Source organism: Anopheles funestus, chromosome 3RL (assembly GCF_943734845.2).
Source record: "Anopheles funestus chromosome 3RL, idAnoFuneDA-416_04, whole genome shotgun sequence".
Classification (NCBI taxonomy): domain Eukaryota; kingdom Metazoa; phylum Arthropoda; class Insecta; order Diptera; family Culicidae; genus Anopheles; species Anopheles funestus.
The window spans coordinates 29,365,026-29,386,360 of record NC_064599.1 but is presented as its reverse complement, the minus strand read 5'-3'; the positions used below and the strand labels follow the sequence as shown (position 1 = coordinate 29,386,360).

The following is a 21,335-nucleotide window of genomic DNA, read 5'->3' as shown; positions in this document are numbered from 1 at the left end:
CTGTTACCATAACATCTTTAATTGAATCATTCATGTATTCAATTCCCGCAAGTTATTCCTGTAACATATTTCTGAAACATATTCCTGGAACAAATTTAAATTTCTAAGAAATATAAGGATGAGGAAAATTTAATACTTTTTTTAGTCAAACATGCTCATGTTCGGAGATTAAGATCGACAAAAGAAACGGGTTTAAACCATATGCGTAAAGTTGGACATACACAGACTAAGACTTTGCACCTCGCTATGAGTACTTAGTTAAGGTGTCATAACTGCAACACTAAGTGCAGGCAGTGTCAGCTGTCAGTGTGGCCTGTCAGCTGTCAGGTGTGGTCTACTACCTGCAACGATAGCTTGTTCCACCATTGGAATGCTAACCGAATAAGGCTGTTATTACTGTTAATGAAACGGGGACGCTTCAACCTTAAAAGGTCTTGGTGTATGATTGCTGTGACTGTATCTCTTAGTTAGTCCTTCACGGCGTGGCTAACATATTTATCACCGGGCCACCTTGCATTATGTATTTCTCTTAGTGCTAGCAGAATCTCTAAAGCCTTGTTTATCCCCTCAAACAAAACAAAATGACAAGGAATCAAATATTACAAAACCATTGATGTGTAACGTTTTTCGTTTTTTGATGTGCTGTTCAATCGAACCATTGAATCGACGAACGAAGATATACGTACATCAGCAAAACTTCGTTCGATAGCCCCAATGTTTGAGCAACAGAATCTCAAACATAAATCATACACGCTTCTTGTACGCAAATCAAGAAGGGAGCGATTTTTTCCGCTTAGGTTGATGGCTAAAGGATGGCTTACTGTGCGGATGTTATCCATCGGGCTTGTCAGTACGAAATCATTTCCAAACCCTATGCACACGTGTCGGAAGTCACAAATAGCCTCGCAGCAAATACGACCCATTGCGCCTTAGACCCATTTCCGTTCGCCCAGGGCAAGCACATGCTTCGCATGATCGCAAACCTTCGATTGATGCTTCATGCCCGAAGGTAGTAGTCATCTGGCTGGGCAGCAACAGATTTTCAGATGCTTTTCAGTTGAATTCTTCTAGCGTAACAGAGCCGGTAAATGGTGTTTTCACACAACAACAAAAAAGATTCAAGGTTCAAGAAGGCTTTTACTTACCGTACAACCGTTCGAGTTGCCATCTTTTCCAAGCGGCGCATTTGAAACGGTTGGTAAACATTTGCTAAAACAATTTCCTGACCAAGATTTTGCTTCTGTTTCTAGCACTGGTTTTGCACAAAAAAAAGATCCAACTTTCATAAAGTTTGAATCATGCAGAATTTATCAAACAGAATGTAATATCATTTTTAAGGAGCTATACGCTTTTTCTTGCCAGAAACGTGTAATATAAATAGTTGATTTTTCTTATGCTTTTGATTAATTTTAATGTAGAAATATAATAGCAAAGTACTGATTAGTTTTTACTTTAATTTCAAATTATGAAAAATGTTAAAAAAGTAAGAACAATCATCGTCCCAGATTAAATATGGAATAATCTTAATTATTTCGCAATGAAAATAAAAACACAATAATGCATAAAAACAGAACAAAAAATTTCCCAACGCTTCAATCGAGTTAAAAAAATCACAAAACAATGAACACATGGCCAAAGGAATTGAACCAGAAAGAGAAAAAACGACGATCGGCAACAGTTCTGACGAAAGAGAAAGATTTCCACTTTCCATCAATCAAACTGCAAACAGGATAGGTAGAAGATCAAAGACACACTCGGTCACGGTAACGGTAGCTTACCGCAGGAAGACACGGACGGGGGAGGGCTATTTTTGCTATTCCTCTTCCTCCCAACCAGCCACCAGGTAGAAAAAAAACCCTTCCACACTGAGTGGCAATCGAAAGTGGTCGTCGAAGTGCAAAAGCAGCATCCGACAACCGTGGCAGAAACCACAAAATGTCACGATTGAGAAGTTCGAATCGAATGTGATTGCTCTAAATACCCCAGAGCTGAGTAGGGTTTTTATTTCGGCGAATTGTACGGCAAAACGGTAAAATAGAACTGGGATAGCAGCTGAGTAGATGTCAAGATCGGTCAGCAGGAAAATGGACGACCTGTCCATAATCGGAAAACAAAAAACTTGAAACCATGAAACCATGATGTTTTGTGGTTGTTTTTTTTTTTGGTTCTCTTTCTCCCTATCGCTTTCTCTCCCTAGAGCTTTTTTCTTCGTTACACAGTTACGCCACAAAATATTGTGATTGATAAATGCCATTTATCCTGCCTTATCCGATAAGAGCTTTTTACACCCAGTGCAGTGGTTAATGGGGTTTTGAAGCAGAGGCAAAAACTAGCGGCACACCACCATTAGCATTTTTGCATTTAAATGTATAAAATGGATGATAAATTGATCGAACGGAGATGCTTTTTTCACAGCACGGGATGTAACCTTTTCATGCTTTTGTGGTGATAAAGAATGATAGAAAGCAAAGCAAATGGTTATTCTTTACGTTTATTTCATTTTAATGAAAAAGAGCACAACTTCTACTTAAGTCGTAAAAAAAGAATCACAAAGCTGGAATATTTTATGGTCCTTGAAGTATTTGTTTCTACTTTCTATGGTATCTATTTTGTGATATAAAATATCAATAAAACCCAACCCGTATCAAGCGAAAGCTTCAGTGAGTCGTGCGGTTTGCCAGTGTAGCTTTTAAGGAGGAAGTGCTACACATAATTTACATAATCCATAAATTTTATCTCTTTCACATGTGTATGTAAACGAACATGGTACCATGGAACAAATAATCCATTACAATCCGTCTCGCCGGTATACTAGTAACTTTGCCGATCCGGAACGATCGTATGTAAATCGTAAACGGAGCAAATAAAGAATAAATTTTAAAAATCGTAACAAAACCGGAAACTTTGTTTAAAGTCCCAAAAGTGGTAAGTGGGTTTGAAGGTTTAAAAGAGAAAAATAGTCAGAAAGGAAAAGGACTTAGGAACGGTTCTTTGTGTTTTAGAATAAATTTTAATGCTTTATCGCCGGTTTCTGCTGGAATTTTTATGAATTAAAATCAATTATTAAAAAGCTCAAAATGTACAAATCTGTACTATAAAACGAAATATATTGTGAAACAGATATTGTCGAATAAATTAAAGGCTTTCCAAAAATGCTCCAAACAATCATTCTCACAATTATACGCCAGACCACTTGCCAAAATTGTCCATCAATTCCACGAAATGTCCAACCAAGCGAAACGAAATAAAGTTTAATTAAGAAATGCTTCAAAATCTGATCTATTGAACACTTTCTGAACGTTTTTTGCTAGGATCTACCGTTAAGCCGAATAGAAAAACTCAATAAGCTTGCAACACGGCAAAAGTGGCGCCGATTCAACAAACCAGCATATTGCTTTAATTGGAGCCGTAGCTCCCCAAAAAAAACCCGGGACGATCAAAACCGGAAACCGGGTTCTGCATAATTCCTTTGAACTTACCGCAGCACTGTAGAACGGCTCAGGGCGAATGGATTCACGAAAAGTGACCAGAGCCAACTATAGAATAAGTACACCTACAAAGAGAGAGGGAGAGAGAGAGAAAGAGAGCGAGGTCAAATCGTATAAAACCAAAACAGCATGCCGTGTACAAAGCGAACAGTAAAATGGTATGGAAATTGCTATTTTAATACAACCAAATGATCAAAGGTAGCTAGCGGTAAACGATGTTGTCTGCGGTGCCGTACGGTGTAGGGTACCTACCGTACATTTGCCACCGGGCAAACTTCCACTCCCCATTGTCTGTAATGATTATTTGCGATACTGGAGTAAACAAGCGAAGACGGTTCGAAGGCGGTAAAGTGATTTTGGCAGGGCAGGCCGGTACTCAGTACCCGCGAAACGTTTTGAGGCCAATTTCCATTTTTATTGGAAAAAGTGCCTTCGGTGGCATACTTTGTTTTCTATCCACACTGGACATGGACCAGGTTTTTCTTTTCTGGCAATGGCACTGTTTTTTTATTATTTATTTTTCTCCTCCACCATTCATTGAGTTATCTGGTGGGAAGAAATTATTCCAATGCGCTGCTGCGGTGGTGTGGCATTTTGTTCTTAAGTGGAAGGTGAATTTATTGAATATTTTTTCCATTATGGTTGATCACTTACTTATCTTTCTGCGCATTTTTAACACTGCAGTGTAATACGAATTGCATAAATTTAGGGAGCATACTGTTTCATGATTCAACATTAGTTTTTGTTTTTGTTACCAAACCATTTGCCAAGAATCAATTATTAGCTAATTTTGTTAATTATTTTGTATATTTTTTTCAGCAATTAGATATTTTTCTTACACTTTCTCAGGGAAAATCGAAATAGGTTTCGAAATTAAGAAACCATTTGTTCATCATACCTTTCGTGCGCCCTTTATTCAACGCAAAACGTTCGTACCGGCTTGCACATGCCGTTGCACAATGCAGTTGCAACCTTTTCTGTACGGGTTCGTCTTCACATACATACACCTTTTCCTTGACCACTTGATGGCCCTTAGCAGCCGGTTGAGCTAAGGCCAAGAACAATAAATTTATGCCCCAGAATCACGCTTCCTGGCAGGGCACGTTTTACTGCGCATGTGAAACCATTACCGGCGGGAAAGTAAAGGAGTACCCCGGGGGACGGGAAGTCGAACACCAACGTGCTGGTCCCAGGATGGAATGCACGAGTTCGGAAATGTCAGCGTAATGGCTTTGCAATTATGCAGCGTTTTTGCTTCCCGACCAGCGTTTTTGTGTGTGTGTGCTGTTGTGCGCGTTTGGCTTCTTTGTTGTATCGCGATGTTATATCGTGTTGCAGTACAGCGCTGGACCTTTTTTTAGCTAGGCGAGAATTGTTTTTGAAGCATCGTACAATTTGAAACGCCTGATTCTCAAGGACGGTGTGATGGGAAGGTGATGTTTTTTTTCTTGCTTCCTCACTCACTAACAGATTATCGTTCAAGAAGTCGCTAGGAAAGAAACGATATCATCACGCTTTACAGCACACGGTGCTGCCTTATCTCTTTCGCCATTCGCTTTGACCGAATGACGTGGCTTTGTGTGTGTTCGGGGGCCTGTTCACCTGTCAGGTTGTCCACACAACCGGTCTCTAATTAAACTAGCACGACCGGCATCAGAAGTTTCCTGATGTGCAGCAGTAATTGACGGCATAATTGTGCGCACTGGGCAGAACCAGCAAGGCACAGTAAGGTTGTCCGTTTCGATGCTTATTTTAATTGTGCGATAAGTGGCTAAGGACAGTTAGAGCTTAGTGCTCCATGACAGAAGTATACCTTTGTACATGTAGAGATAAAATGTGAGTTTAATTGAAAAATGTGAAAAAATATGGGTAACGTCGTACGAACCGTTTGATTTTTTTAAGCTTATTTAGTTTTTTTAGTTTGTTAAATTATCGATAACTTATAATAAATGCAAATAAATTTGTGGAATAACTTTTTGTAAATCCGTACCCAGAGTTTCTATCACATCTTTAAATGTGAACTTTTCATCTAACGATTTCTTCACACCAGATTCGAACATGTTCTTTTGAGGTAATTGAGAATTTTTAGATATTTCTCATTTTTGTTCTATGTAGAAAATGAAAAGAATTATCTTAGTTGTAAAAATAATCATATTTTTGTCAAAGCCACAAATTTTCAGATAATGGTTCATTAATAATTTATTCAATGTAGAAAATATTAGTATTTTATTTCATATTATTTTGACATACAACTTTTTTTTTGTTCAACTTCACAGGTTTTTTAAAATTTCGTTTAATTTCTCTTAAAAAGCTTTTCTATTTTTTTCTTTTAAAAATCATGACAATTTCCGGGATTTCCCAAGATTGAGTGAGTTTAAATTTTACTAGGAACTGACAACGCCTGAAAGTATGAAATTATTTGTTTTTTCAAAATTTAAATGGGCATAATTTGTTACAAAACCCTTTTTTATTTTTGAAACTGTCTACGTTAATTATTAAAATTTTAAGAAATTCTGTTAAATAATTTGTCATTTGCTTCAGTCGATAAAATGTTCTTTCATTCTAATTCGTTGGATGTTACAATTCGGTTCCATATCCAAAGTCGATATTAAAAACAACATTCTAATATTTTCATGTAGTTCTTGTTTGTGTATGCAAGCAGCTTATTTCTGGAAAAAATATTCATGTTATGTAAGATATTTATTAAATTACACTTACTTTAAACCCTCTTTTGCTCTTTACTCCACAGCATAAGGCATGAATGGAAGTGGAACGCTTTATCGTACCAGCGTACCATTCCGTGTTCCAACAAAATATTGTCAACAGTCAATCGGTTCACACAAGCTGCTTGCGAGCGCTTACTTCAAAAATCAATTGACTTGTTTATCGTTTACCACAGGAGCACCATCTCGAGCCACTTGGAAAGCTTTAGGGGTTTTGTGTTTTTTTTTGTCCCTTCCCCAACAGACGATGTTACCCGCCAGTTATTTGTACTTTACTTGCTTGCTTTCACCTTCAAATTCTTCGCAAACAGACGACGCTGGTAGCGTGTCGTGACGAAAATGTTGCACCAATATTTGTGGGTGTGAGCAAGGAGTGACAACAGCAAAAAAAAAGAAACGTGGTGAAAAACACCTTCTAGTGGAACTTTTGACACAACACCATTCTTTACCATCGCGCTACCGGAAGCCACTATGAATGCCAACGGGTAAACTGTACGCTTAGACGAGCGCACACAACCGTACGCGAAGCAGTCTCGGTTGTAAAGTTTGTAGCATCGAAAATGGTACCAAACATCAATACGTTTGCCTTACCTGCCATTCACCGTTTTTGCAGGGAAAATGGTTACCGACTTGAACAACCCATTGACGTGCACTTACGCGAAACGTCTCCCGATTGTTGCGATGCGTCTTTCAGTGAAAAGCGTGTCAGCTGCATCATCAGCATTCACTGGAATGGCCAATCAAACATTCGAAAATCACACAGTGCTGTTGCTGCTGCCGATGCTGCAGTCGATCGACGTGTTTTCAATTTCCGTTCACTTCCTGACGATGTTTTGCAAATGGAAAGGCGAAAAGATAAAACACATTTTTCAAAAAACCCCCCGTTGACAAGCAACAAGTGTTGGCATTTGACTTTCTCTCCCGGTTCGTTTCCGGCTCACAAAAGTCGGACAACAATTTTGTTGCGCTTTAAGCTCTAGACAGGTTTAATTTATTTTCGCACTTTGTGGGTTCGTGTGTGCAGGACAGAAGCCATGCGATGAAAGAAAAACATCGAAGTAAACGAAGGTAATGAGTTGGGTAATTAATTTCCAGTTTGCCAGGATTAATTTTCCCTTCTTTTTTTTATTGGGAAAGTTTCGGGTAAGGCAACATAGCCCGGTTGCACGCGAGGAATTGCGAATGTTTTACAAGAGTTGTTTCTTCCTTTTTCACTTACTAAACTGAATGTCCTTTTGCTTACAAATGTGGTTCGTAACCTTGAAATTACGAGAAATGAGTGGTGTGCAGGTGTCACATAAATCAAAAACCTCGTGGCACATGGCATTGAAAGCGCGGGGGAAAAAAGCTTTCGAAGGTTAAGTTTTGACAGAAAAGTGACACGAAAGTTAAGTTCAAATATTTACAAAAACACACACGTTTGTAGTGTATTGTATTTTTTTTTTGAAAGAATACGGAAAGAGGTCTCAAATGCTTAATATTTTTCCACTCCATGGGGAAAAAAATCGTTTCCCGCTTTACATCATTCCATTATTTTCCCACAAACAAACCAGCAACGGGGTGTATGGGTGTGTATTGTTGACTTCAGGACATACTTCCGCAAGTGCCATATCACCCCATCCACAGATAAACCATGCCAAGCTAACAATCACTTTCAATTTCCCGTCCCAATGTCCTGTTACCGTTCTTTTCTTTTCTTTTTCTCTCCCCTGGTATCGATACTTTGAACAGTGGAAAAAAAAAAATATTTTTCCCCATCATTCTTTACTTTTGCCACATGTTCTTGCACCGGTTCTGGTCTTACACCGTTCGGAGAAATTTAAAGAAAAATGCCACAGAAAAACACACCATACCGGGCTGACGGATGATGAGGTAGGAAAATACTTTCGATTCGCAAGTTTCACTACACACCAGATTTGGCCGGAGGGCGTACCGCACAAAAATCAATGGTGGCTTTCTGGAGTGAACACACATTTCCGCGTACTTGGGCTACAATGGGGATGGAGAGGGAGAAAGCTGGTTGAAGTACAGGAGGAGAGAAAGTGAATTTTTCATGCTCCATCAAACGTGCAGTGAATTAGTGCTGTGTATGTATGTTCGTCGCAACGTACAGGCGCATAGCACACAAGTATCTCGGCCAGATTTTGCACCACATTGTCGCGGAACAATCTACAGCTTGTCGGTTGCTAGCAGCATTTTTCCTAGATTTTTCACTACACAAATGGAATGTTCGACGAAAAAAGTTTCAACTTTTATTTTAATTTCCAGAGTCTCAGGCATTCAATCTACTAACATGGCTTAAAGGTACCATTAATTGTATAAAATTTTCATGCAACAATTACAGGTTAAAGCAGCACCTTTCGACCTGCTTTTGGTAAATTAGCATTATTGCTTTATTGTTCTATAGGATTTTTCTATAAGAAATGATAAATTTAATATAAACAATTTTTTTAAAAGCTCAATGCTGAGCTGAAAATAATAATAAGAATGAGAAGAATGAAAAAAGAATATGACATATGTTTGAGTTAATCGTTTAATAAGCTATCGATAAAAATTTGTCTAATGCTTATTAACTGACCTGATTATGTCAGGTGGCCAGATCCGTAGCAAAGAACCACCAAAATTAAAATGATCGAGGTTTTTGCGATTATTTGTCACTTCGTTTCGGTATGTAATTTGTTGATATTAATCCTCCGTTCGAGGGTTTCACTAAAAGGTTTTGTCCGAAGCATTTGATTGTCATTGCGTGGCTCGGAATTAGAGATCGTCTTTGATAAAACGTTATCCTCAAGACATTCTTGACTAGAAGAAAATTTCAGTCGTTTTTTCTGCATATCCATGTCCGTGTTGTCTAGGTACATTTTCAATATTTGATCCTGATCCTGAATGTTTAACCTTCAGGGGAAAGGAAGAAATCATTTTGCTTTTTGCTTTTTGAATACGAATAATAGTAGAATTTATCCTAACATTTTTTTACGCATCTGAAAAAAAAACTGGTCGAGTCAAAATTACTTTGAAGTTGAACTGTTCAACATGGACGATGAAGAGAAGTTTTATCAAATTTAAATTTAACTTAAAAAACAAAAATACAAAAAATGCTTACGAAGGGTGGCTGAAATTCAAAGAAATTTTATTTATACGAACAAAGCTCTTATCATCTATGAATTGTTCATAAATGTGCAGAAAACGCTAAACCTCTATGTAAAATTATAGAACATTAATCCACCCATCCCATCCACTGACACTTAATCCGCAATTCTCAGTCCATCTTGAACAGCTCGGAACGCTACGCGCGTTTCCGGATTAAATGACACGGAAGCAAAGAAAGACAAAACGTACACCGACGGAAGGAAAATACAATTCAAATGCCGGAAAACTGACACCCGACAAGGGTGGTGTCCATTTGAAGTTTAGCAGCTTAACAAAATTGACAACATGGTTGAAATCAGGATATAAAAAGAAAAAAAATCCAACAGCTATTTGCTGTTGCTTACATCGGCACCGTGAACCCGTTCGGGCAGAAAGTGATTTTTAATTCACTTAAAAGCATTTCGAAAAAGTCGCTTTTCCTTTTCATCGACATCAAATCTCGATTGCGGATCGTTTTGCGGAAATGGGGTTACGTTTCATTTTTAGCTCGAGCCCCCACAGATGGGGAATTGAAGCGTTGTGCCGTTTTTTTTCTTTTCCTCAAAAAAATAAATTTATCTCATCAAACGGTAACGGTCACAATGTTTTGTTTTTTTTAGGTTAGAAAGAAAGCTTTTTCCGCAAGGTATGTTTGAGAGGATTTGAAAAAAGTTTCGTTCGAACACGGTTCGCTAAAAGTGTTTGGGTCTGGGAAAAGTATGTATCGTTTAGGTGGCTTTTTTCGAGAAATTCCAAAAAAGGATCTTTTTTTTTTAATTTTCTGAAGATTGAAACAGTCCAATATCTAATCTAGAGCTTTAGAGACACTCACATGTAGCAATGAGCTTTAATCTCATTAAAGCGTATAAACATCGAATATTCTGCTTACTGACAATCTACGACTCTCCAAGGACCTGTATGTTTCGTTTATGAGAAACACTTGAAGCGTTTGTAGACCACAGGCAAACAACAAACAGTACACTTTGAAAGGCTTCTTAAAAAAATTCGTGCTAACCACGCTTGCATCGTACGAGCATTCCATTAAACAACCGATCAACACTAGATGACCTGTGACCGTCGGTGCGAAAGTGTAGACTCGGTTCAACCACATGGCACCTTGGTGAGCAAAAGCAGGAACTATGCATGGCCACAACTCACTCACCTCACCTCACCATCTCGAAAATCCCACTGAAATCGGAGAAGTGTTTCACACGGTGGAAGGAAAGTTTGCTTCCACAGAGCTCGTATACTTGTGAATTGAGTTCCGTTTTCAGTACGGTTCCTGAGTGGCTTTTCTTGGTAGGTAAAGTTTAATATTTGACTGCACTTTACCCGAACATCTTTAATGGGAAAATGACTCAACAAACCGGGTGTGGCCAACATTACAAGCTTGTCCAATGCAAAACTAATCTTACCGCATTATTTCATCTTGCTTCATTTGCTATTTCATCTTGCTGCGGGGAGTTGTGTGTTAATTTTGTAGCAAATACAAATCGTCTCATTACGGTCTGTATTTACTTCGAATTTCCGAATTTCCCACTCAGTAAAGTGTTTGAGCTATAACCACACACACACACGTTGTCAGTCACTGCAGTGTACGCTGGTTTGGCCAATGAAAGTACTTCATCTAATTTATTCTCTCCCGTCAGTGAAATTGCTTTATGACGATGGCTCGTAAAGCCGCCACTACGTATCGGACGGCTTGGAGGCAATTTCGCCCGACCATAACGAAGTGTAATAAAATGAAAAAAATAAAAAATAGTCTGGTTTACAGTTAGTCCCACACCCCAGCAAGTTTCGGGAGGTATTTTTGGTTAACGCACCATGGGCTGTGGGTCTACCATTTCAAACCAGCGAAGGGTTAGCCGAAGGAAGGCTATACATTGCACGTGCCGAGTAAGTTCTTGGAAGGCGTTGAAGACACCCGAAAAACGTAGGACATGCTCGCTCGGCAAATGACCGCAAGGGGGGGGGGCGTTCCACGGGGTCGGTAGTAGGCGGTTGATAAAGGGACAGCCGGTTAGCTTCATAAATCTTCAATATGTTTGCAACGAGGAACAATGTATACATGAATCTTATGGTTCTGGTTTTATGGCCAGACGCGCTAAAGCGTTGTCGATACTTTCTTGTTTATGATCACTAGCAAATTTCAGTGCGGCGTTTCGGGCTGCCGAAGAATGTGGCTGAATTTGAAGTATCTGTTTGGTAGTTTTCCTCACGCGTAGTGTTTTTTTTTTCTTTTTTTTAATGTTATAGCACAATGCTATTATCGTTGAATAAATTTTTATTTATGAATCATTATTACAGTTGTTATACGATTAATAGAATATTAACATTATTTTACAGATTAAATTCATATTAAGTGTTTAAAATAATAATTGAAAAATATTTTTATTATTTTTTTATGATAAACATAATCAAATAGATAAATTTGAAATCTAATTAAATTTAACAGAAATTAGTTTTCCCTTCAGAAAAAAGACAATACTTTTCAAAGTACACTCCGCAAAAGGGGGAGTACATTTAGTGTGTTGATTCGAACAATAAAGGGCCTTCTGAAACTGAATCAAATTTTGACTCCGCTAAGGTCTATGGTGCAGGGCACTGCTGCTAACGAACAATTTACGCAAACGGAATACGGAAGCGCTAACGCTTCTGACTTTGAAGGATGTGCTCCAAAACAGATCCCTCTTTGCCCGCGCTACTAAATCGAACTGGCGTACCGATGAAGCTCTAAATCAATATTACGATTCTTCCGCCAGCTTACATGAAATCACAACGAAACCTTCGGGTACAGTTTACCCACTCGAAAAGCCAATGCCAGTGTTCCGGGTTTCATGGACATCAACTCACCCGCACACGCATACATACAGCTGTGGTACTTCAAGTAACTCGACCACGTCGAGGTACTTCATCATTGACATCGAATCAGACGGAATTCCGCACCCGGAAGTCTCTTCACCAGCATACAGCGTTATAGCATCGGTGCGGTTGTGTGTACATCGAGCTACGAACAAATAGTACGTCTCGGTAGTGTGCCGTCTTACACAGCACACCGGCATGTAACACTCGAAAGGTTTCGAAAAGAACTTCTTTTTGTGAAACTGTCGAACCGATCAGTTCAAACTGCCAGCGTACGGTGCTCGGAGCGTACTTCAACGTGCGTACCGATATGAAATGGTATCCTTTTTGTGAGTGTCTGTGTGTGTTTCTTTTTTTTGTGGGCCATGTGTGTTAAGCAGTGGAAGTTTATTTTTTATGTAACAGTTCTTTCGAATCGAAAACTTATCTAGTACATGGTGGTATTGCAGAACGGAGTCATTTCCGCTCGATGAGAACGTTCCCTTTTGCTCTGTAAAGATCGTACAATATAGTGAAAATCAAAACTGAAGGACAAATGCTGTCCAAAAGTGGAAATGAGATTGATTTACTTTACTGATGTATGCATCTAACGATTGCACCTTATGTGCTGTACTAAATTTTCCGTCAAACTTGTAACATGAACGTATTTTCGAATCTGGGTTTGTAGCAGATTTATGTAACAATGAAAACCAATTAATCATTACATCTTGTGCTTTGTAGTCGCTAAGAAAAAGAAAGTATGAAAAATGTGAGGACATTCACAGAACTTGAGTTACTACTTTTAACGATAATATAACATGTTTAGTAACGCCTAACAGTATGCAATCTCTATGCAAAAGTTTTATTTTCATAGTGGGCGGCCCCAGGCAGCCACCACTAAACATAAACCTCATTGATTGATGAGGTGAAATTAATAAAAAATAGGATAGTATTATAATTAATGGAATTATAACCCATAACTTCACACATCATTTATCGATATTGGTATTTTAACCACAAAGTTCATCCAACAGTAGTGTAGTGAAGTGTCAACCACTTTAAAATAATTAAGTTAACATAAATTGAATTTTCACATCGCTTCACGGTGTCAAACCAGCACCACCACCACCCGTCATCGTTGTGATAAAGGTAAAGGTTATTTCATCAATTTTAATGCGGACATCAATTAGCTGCCATCACAATGAAAAATTAATTAAAATCCTTGCGGGAAAACCGATGACGGCATGAGGTATTAATCGATCCGATTTGATGCGTGACTATAGTGATGTCAAGAAGGGGTTTTTGGTATGGTTTGTTTTTTAATTTTTCTCATACTAATGCAAAGCGAAACAACCAGCTGATCAATTATAATAAGCTTCGTTTGTAATTTTTAAGATGCTTTTAAATATTTCAAGATTATAAAGATACTTCAGAAGATCCGTTCGTTGGATTTATAGTTTTTTTTAAACATAATTCAATTTTTTGCGCTTACCTAACTACTGCACCATCCTTTTTTTGAGAAAGAAAACCCTCAAAAATGCAACGTTGCACAAATTTAATACCACGAAAATGATAGATTGTGTTTTTCTGAGGCACCTTAACGTCCTGGATATGATGAAATGAGCTTTTTCAATCGTCAGTACGAAGAAATTGCCATTGTAGTTTCTGGTGAAGGATGATGATGATGATGATGATGAAAAGCAAATAGTTTTTAAAACGTTTCCTAGCGCGAAACCATCAATTCTACCTCGTGGTTGTCCAACAGCATGCAGTGGAACGATCGGAACGATACGCTGTTGAGCGCGTTTCGTACTTCTGTCTATCATCGCGGAAAATTTACTGCATATTTATTTAAAGTTTCAACGAACAACCTCACAGAAGGGTATAACCAACAAAAGAATTTTTGCGCAAAAGAAAATGTTATCGTGTGGAGAAAAAATACATTTCTATGAACAAAGTGTTTTCGCTATTTCTTTGAATTACGTTTGCTTTGTGCTAAAAACTTGGTAAAAAAAATTATACAATATATTCATCAGATTTTTGTCTCAAAATTAAATACGAATTTGTTTGAAAATGAGCACAAGAATATTCGTTTTAAAAAAGTATCATACTCCTCTTACTGCATTGTTTCTCTTGACCTAACATAAATTTATTTGTTTGCGTGCGTAAGCCTAACGTTATTCAATCATTTTAAAAATATGTTTTATCTACTAGGGATTATGTCATTCGATTAAAGATATAGATTTATAAATCTTTTTTCGTTTTTTAATCTCTAGAGTATTTTTTATTAGGACAGTATTGCTAGCCTCTAGTTTGTATATAAGCCATATCAACAAAACATTAAATTGAATAATAGCTAACAGAAAAGCTGAGAGAACGTCTCTCCTGAATAGGTTTTTTAAAAAATACATAAATTGATTAATCATTGAATATTTATGAAGGTACGAATCTTTAAAGAGATGACTCGTGATATAAATTACTTCTTGACTGATAATGACTGATGACTGTTCATATAAATAACTATTGTTCAAAGATTTATTGATACCAAGTAATCTTTTTAAGCTGGAAATTTACTTTCAAAAAAGTATTACAATTTATCAAGGAACAAATTAATCTTATCCGATTAATTGCCATTTTATTCGCCACAAATTCGTTTCATGATCCTCATCTAGAGTTTAACATTCTTTTCACAAAAACATTGTATTGCAAAAAGAGGAAAATTAGTGAAAAATTTAACCACACGTACAGTAATAAACTACAAAACCAAAAATTAACCTGCCTGAGCGGCACTTGACGTTGCGTTAAGCATCAGCACGTGTTGGGCCAGCCCTTTAGCAACAATTGAAATGCATAGTGGTAAATTTCTTCTTTTGTGATACTACAAAACTCAAGCAATAAAAGAGTGAAATATTTCCATTCATAACACATTCAGTGCTGATAAAAGCACACTCCTGCCATGCTGCCGTACATTCTGGTTCTATCTGCCCTCCCGTTCCATAGTTTCTCATGATTGAATTCCGACAGACAATCTACTTCCTGTTATGATGGAAATACGGTTCGTTGCAGCTGCACAAAGTGGCCCCATTCGGGGTTTGCCGTTCAATCGCTCGGAAGCTTACAAGCGATCATCATAGAGCGTGCGCTCCGTGCAGCTCGACAAACTCGGGAAGTAATTCTTGCACAATATGCAACACCACCCAGCATTGTGCGGAAAGAAGGATAAAGCATCACAAGGTACGAGTATATGTGCCCATCCCCATAGTACGGATGCAAAACTAAATCAAAACCCCAAATACGTTTCTGATGAAACAAGTTTCTAACAACGTTTTCTTCCGTATTGGCAATTTGAGGGCACAAATTGGTATTTTTGTTTTAGTACCAAAGAGGTTTTTTTTTGTTTTGATGCTAACATTACTCCACTTTCGATCGGCATGCGGCAAGATGTCGTTTCGTTTATCGAAAATGATGCCAAAAACCAAAAAAAAACGTAAAATAACAAAAGCATTGTGAAACAAAGCAATGTTAGTGCCAAATGTGCCCTGTACGTAGCGTTTAGACGTGACAATATCATATTGTTATCCTTACTGCAGTGCTGCAGTATGCATTTCATTATCATTTGCCCATGATTATGATCGCATCTGGTATAATACTGAGAAAAGTGGCTTGCTAAAAGGCCATTCAGTTGCTTTAGACCGTAGCCAATGAACGAGCAGTGTGTCTACATTCCTTCACTGAGCATTGACTCACAGGAAACGACGGCAATGAGGAAACATGGTTGGAATTCAGCATATGACAAACGTGGTAGTAATATTCTATTTCCACTCGGTGCAACGACAGAAGCAAAGATAGAGTGTTCCCCTTTACGCCTAGCCAATGCTTTGTTTGAACTTTTAATTGCCTTTGCTATGCCATGTTCGTAGAATTCCTTTGCCAGCAAGATGAATGTATCGCAATAATCATGGGTCGGCATCAGCTCGGGCACCCTTTATACCTGTGTTTTAGAACGAAATTCAATTACATGCACCACAAGAAGAAACCACATTTTGCTAGCGATACGGGCAGTAATGTTCCTGTGTTACCATGTGTTACCACATTTGGACTTACGTATGCACCAGTTGGTAAATGAATTTGAGTGTAAATTGAGCTAAAATTGGTATTTTAACGTGTAACAAAACTACACCCCGAACGTCTACCACTTGCGAAACATATATCCGGGTGAAGTTCTGTACACTTATTCTTTTTTTTTCTACGGGAGATAGAGGAAAAACCAGCCCGTATAGAATATAAAATCGTGAAACAAGTTATAAAATTTTAGATTTTATTTCACATTTGAAACATCCTCCATTTTGTCCATCTCACTTCCTGCGAAGTGCTAGCGAGAGTCCACCAAATGTCCAACGAATTCCAAAGCTTGAAATGCTCGTTTACGGCTGACATATGAGACATTTCGAAATCCGTCCGTTCGAAACCATCCAATGCCTTCAGGGGTTATGTGGGCAAGGCTCGCTAACGAGTAGAGCGTTTGCTTGCATGTAGAGTAACCGAGAGAATATGAAAAGAAAGGGAAAAAAACTAGACACGAGATAAAATGATTTTTCATCGTATTTTTTTTTTGTTTGCTTAACGTGGAACTGCACGAATTTCATCGTACAAAAGGAAAACATTAAACAGGATACATATTTGTTCACTGCACTCGCCGCTCAACACGTGTGCATCGTAGAATGGGGAAAATAAAAATCTAAACCGTATGTATGTGAATATTTTATTTTTGTAGTTTTTATTTTTAGTAATCTCACTATACAGAAAAGGATTTTTAACATGATTCGTAGAAATCGCTTTTTTTCTTTCGTTTTGCAGTTACATAAAAGGTACACGTCTATATCTGATAGTGAACGGAGAAGTGAAAATTGAAACGAACGCACACTGATGTCCTTCCAAAAAAAAAATCACTCACATACACAACGTGGCACTTATATTAAAATAAAAGAAAAAAAACACCACCACACACGTACACAATTGTGAAGATGCATTGGAGTAAAATTCAACACTAAATGGTAATGACACACCAGATGAGATAAGAAAAAAACAGCATGCTAGAATGATGTGGTGTGCGCGAAAGGAAGCTACATTGCATCAGACAAATCAAATAAAGCGTGAAGAAGTAGCAAATGTCTCCATTGTGTTGCTTATCAGTGATGAAACGGTGCGCAAAATGGAGATGTGCGCTAGCACCATTCACTCCAACAACAACAATACGTTCCAATGGAAACTGGGACTGAGAACGATGTACCGTGTATCGGTAGGCCACAGTCGGTAGTGTGTTTCGACAAAAGAACCACAATTCGCACATCCCACCAAACCCGTGGCATGAACTACTGGGCGTCTCCATCGAGTGGCGCAACAACGTGGTACAACTGAAAACAAAAAAAAAATCACGCTACTAACGATGCTTTGTCGGAGAATATAAGCTCTGTTCGGTAAAAAAATCGGTCGTTCAAAGTGCACGCGACTGATATTCGAACTTTGATTTGATGTGAATAGCAAAGAAACGATGCACAGAACGCAGGGTAAACAGTGGCACAAAATGCACCAAAAAAAAAACAAATTATGCATCTTCAACATACTGCACCATTGCATAAACACAAGCTTCATCCGAAATGGGAAACTTTTCCATGGAATTGTTTTCTCTCGGGATAGGAAAATCTAGCATGAGATGACAGGCGAAACGGCTCACTGCTTGCAAGAAGCAGCAGCTGTCGACAGTCGTCGACAATGGTGCGGTGTGCAGTTTGCATTCCGCCTTTTGCTGCTGCGGGCACAATCGGAAGCGGATATAAATGGCCAAGCAAATTGACTTTATTATCGCATTCGCGAGATCATGCCCAAGGAAGAGTTTTGCATTATGTGGAGGATGTTTCGTTCGTTGATGTCCTTGGGGGCGATTTTGGAAGCCATAGCAGAAATGTTCTTTGTGAAGCATGAATGGGAAAATTTTAGAAAGAAAAGAAGTTTATTTTTGTTTCACTTATTAAAACTTTTTTTTAAATTGAAATTTCTTTAGGATTTTCCACCAGTGTTTATATTGTAGTGAAGCAGCAATCAATATCCGGTAAGCATGTATTAAACATTCATCATTCAAAGATGTAAACACGTGCGCCATTTCTCATCCACTTGACGATAGATGTGCTATCAACCTTTCTACCATCTACCCACTGCTCGATGCATCCAATCCCATCCAAATGGAATGCATAGCATAATTCCTACCCATGCCCCCAAAACAAACAAGTCACATATCACGGTCGCTACCAAACATGGTTAACGGATAGCATCTAATCTACCTGATGCGCCCGACAGCAAGATTGCCCGGGATAGTAGCTTGATGCGATCTCAAGATATACCGGGTCACCCTCCCGGAGGCTAGAGAAGGCAAATTATTTACCCCATAGGTTGCAAACCCTTGCTTTTTTCTGAAAAGTGAGCAATGTTCTCGCGCCCGAAGGAAGATTCAGATGTTAACGTCTAGTGGTAACAATAACGGGTGAACAAGCGTAAGCTTCTTGAGATCAAAGTAGAAAGGCAGAACCATACGGTGATGAACCTGGTCGTGGAAAATTGTAAAAAAATAATTTAACCATGTTTTGCTAGGGTAAAAGTGGAATGAAATCACATTCCTTTGGTGTGCATGTGTGGAAAACTATGCGAGGGGAAAATTTGCTTCCTTACATGCTGCAAACAACTGTGACAAAAGAGCAGCTTTTCTTTGGCTCTTTGTTAGATTACATCTTCAGACTATGGAGTGTACGAATAATATAGAACTAAACGTTTTTCCTACCAAACATTTGCTTTTTATTCACGGAAAAGGGATAGCTAATATACAAAACACTTTAGGTAATTGAATAACACATTGAATAACATGGATAAAGAGTAGAGATAGAATTGGAAAATTTAATAATAGATTTTCCCGGTTTTTTTTGTGGTTGATTTTGAAAAGCTCAACCTTTAAAGCTTCTATTACACTTTAACCTAAATGTTGACGGCCAAAATCTATAACCAGCGTCTATAAATAGTGCCAACACACGTACCTTTACCCTATTCAGCATCCTTGAAAAGCTCATTTTCATATTCAAACTGTCGAACAGCATTTACAGGACGTTTATCTGGTACGACCCTTCTCACAACATTTGACAGAGTGCTTCAAAGCTGTCTTCAACCGTGGTATAAATCTACCATTTTTCCTTACCATTTGCAACACAACTTCGATGGTGATACCCACAGTGAAAGAAATCCCATTTTAAGCGCATTACACCGTCAAAGTGTAAAACCACCCAGCCCTCTATCTGCCCCTTAAAGGTAAGATCAAAACCCCTCACCAAACCGCATGTCATGATGGTCGTCCGTTACGGTGAAGGTTCATTCCTTCCACACTGACGAAAAACACGGCGTCTCGGCAACCACGGCTTAGTAGTTCTATTATTTGTGCCCGTTTATAACTGTCCGCACACAAAATGGATCTCATTACTTATGTAGGTAATTCCGTTGAGTACCTCCGGCTTTTTTGCCGGAAACAAAATGCTTAACTGAGTTTATTGCCTTCACCGGGCGAATATCTGTTGTTGTTCCGATGAGCCCGCTTTTGATTTCGGTTGGTTTTGTTGGTTAAGATTCAGAACATCCGGGCCCGACGATGATGATGATGATGATGATGCTGCATCTCGACAAGATGGTATGCATCCGAAATCCGACCGGATGAAGGTAGCATAAACTTTCATTGTTTATAAGATTGTAGCAAACAGACTTTTAGCCAGGTTTATTTCTAGGGGAGTTTCTCTGTTTTTTTTTGCAACGGCTACGATTGCACGCGCCATCTTGCGAAGCGTATAAGTTTGATAGTTTATTTTTACAACCGTGGTACATCTACCAGGCAAAGCTGCTGCTAGTGGTAAGATATACCGCTTGGAGAGATTTACTCCGAAACGGATGCATTGTTTTGTTTCGAGTGCAACTGCATGTGTATTCTGGTTGGAAGATTGTTTCTGCAAAATATGGCAAATAACATGGAAAATGGTCCATTTGAAGTAGTTGTTTTGCCATGGATATACTCGGAAGAAGGTTATTTCTAACCTGTGGTGTGGTTTAACGAACAACATTTCTAGTTGACCACATACCTATGATGAGTTATTTAAATGCACTTTCGAATGAACCACTTACCCTGTTTAGCAGGAAAGAATTATCTCACACATGGGTGAATAGAATGCAGAAGGTTAAATTAATAGGAAGCAAAACAGCTTCCTTGTAAACTGCACAACAAATATGTACAAAGATCGAGTTCCGGATAAAACAACAACTTTTGAATTAGTTCCTTTCTGTAAACTGGTAGCTGTACAATTGTCGAAGTTGTTTAACAAGCTGATTATGTTATATGCTTTTTTACAATGATAATATTATAGTACTATAATCTAATAGTATTATAATATTATCATCCTTAATATGTTTCTCCTTTTATGTTTGTTAAGAGATTTATTGAATCATTTGATTATTACTATTGTCTAGTGTTGCACTTAATGAATCTCTTTAAGAGAGTCATTAATGTAAAAAAGATTCGTCAATCGTTAAAGATTCCACATACCAAAAACTTACTTCTCCGAATCTGTGAGGATTAATTAATCTTTGAGCATTCATGAATATTTAAGGATAGAGCTTCAGCATCATTAATTAAGTTTAAAAATTCCGTCAGATTTATGAGTCCAACTCACCCAACAATATTGTATTTTAGACTACAAGGACCAAACAATTATTTGAGCAAAAATTATCTTTTTCCAATTCTTAACTACAAAATCAATTTGACAAAAAAAATCGCATAACAGAAGTGATTAATGAAAAAAAAGACTATGGAATGTTTATGAATTGTACATAAGATGGTTGTTGCACAACGGTTACAAATATTAAATGCAACACTGTTGTTGGCAAAATTAATAGCAACCATCAAAATTGCAACATTCGACCGACTCTAAAAACAATGTTTAATTCGCTAAAAGACTCAATTATATCCTCAAGAACCCTTTACCGATCGATGATTAACCTCTTGAGCATTTAAGAATATTTTCTAATAGAAAGCCTCCCAAAATATTTGTATCAAATAATTACCTTAAAATAC

At 38.0% G+C, this 21,335-nt stretch overlaps 1 protein-coding gene across 3 annotated transcripts in view; it reads right to left on the bottom strand.

Moving 5' to 3' along the window:
* The window catches only part of LOC125771263 (uncharacterized), a 96,775-nt gene that overhangs the window by 65,224 nt on the left and 10,216 nt on the right, over positions 1 to 21,335 (bottom strand). For 2 of the 3 annotated variants that reach the window (XM_049441686.1, XM_049441688.1), the window contains exon 3: positions 3,480 to 3,553. The exons of the other annotated variant lie outside the window; for it this stretch is intronic. The gene's annotated coding sequence lies outside the window, so the exon portion shown is untranslated. The remainder of the gene's footprint in view (positions 1 to 3,479; positions 3,554 to 21,335) is intronic. 3 annotated transcript variants of the gene reach the window in all.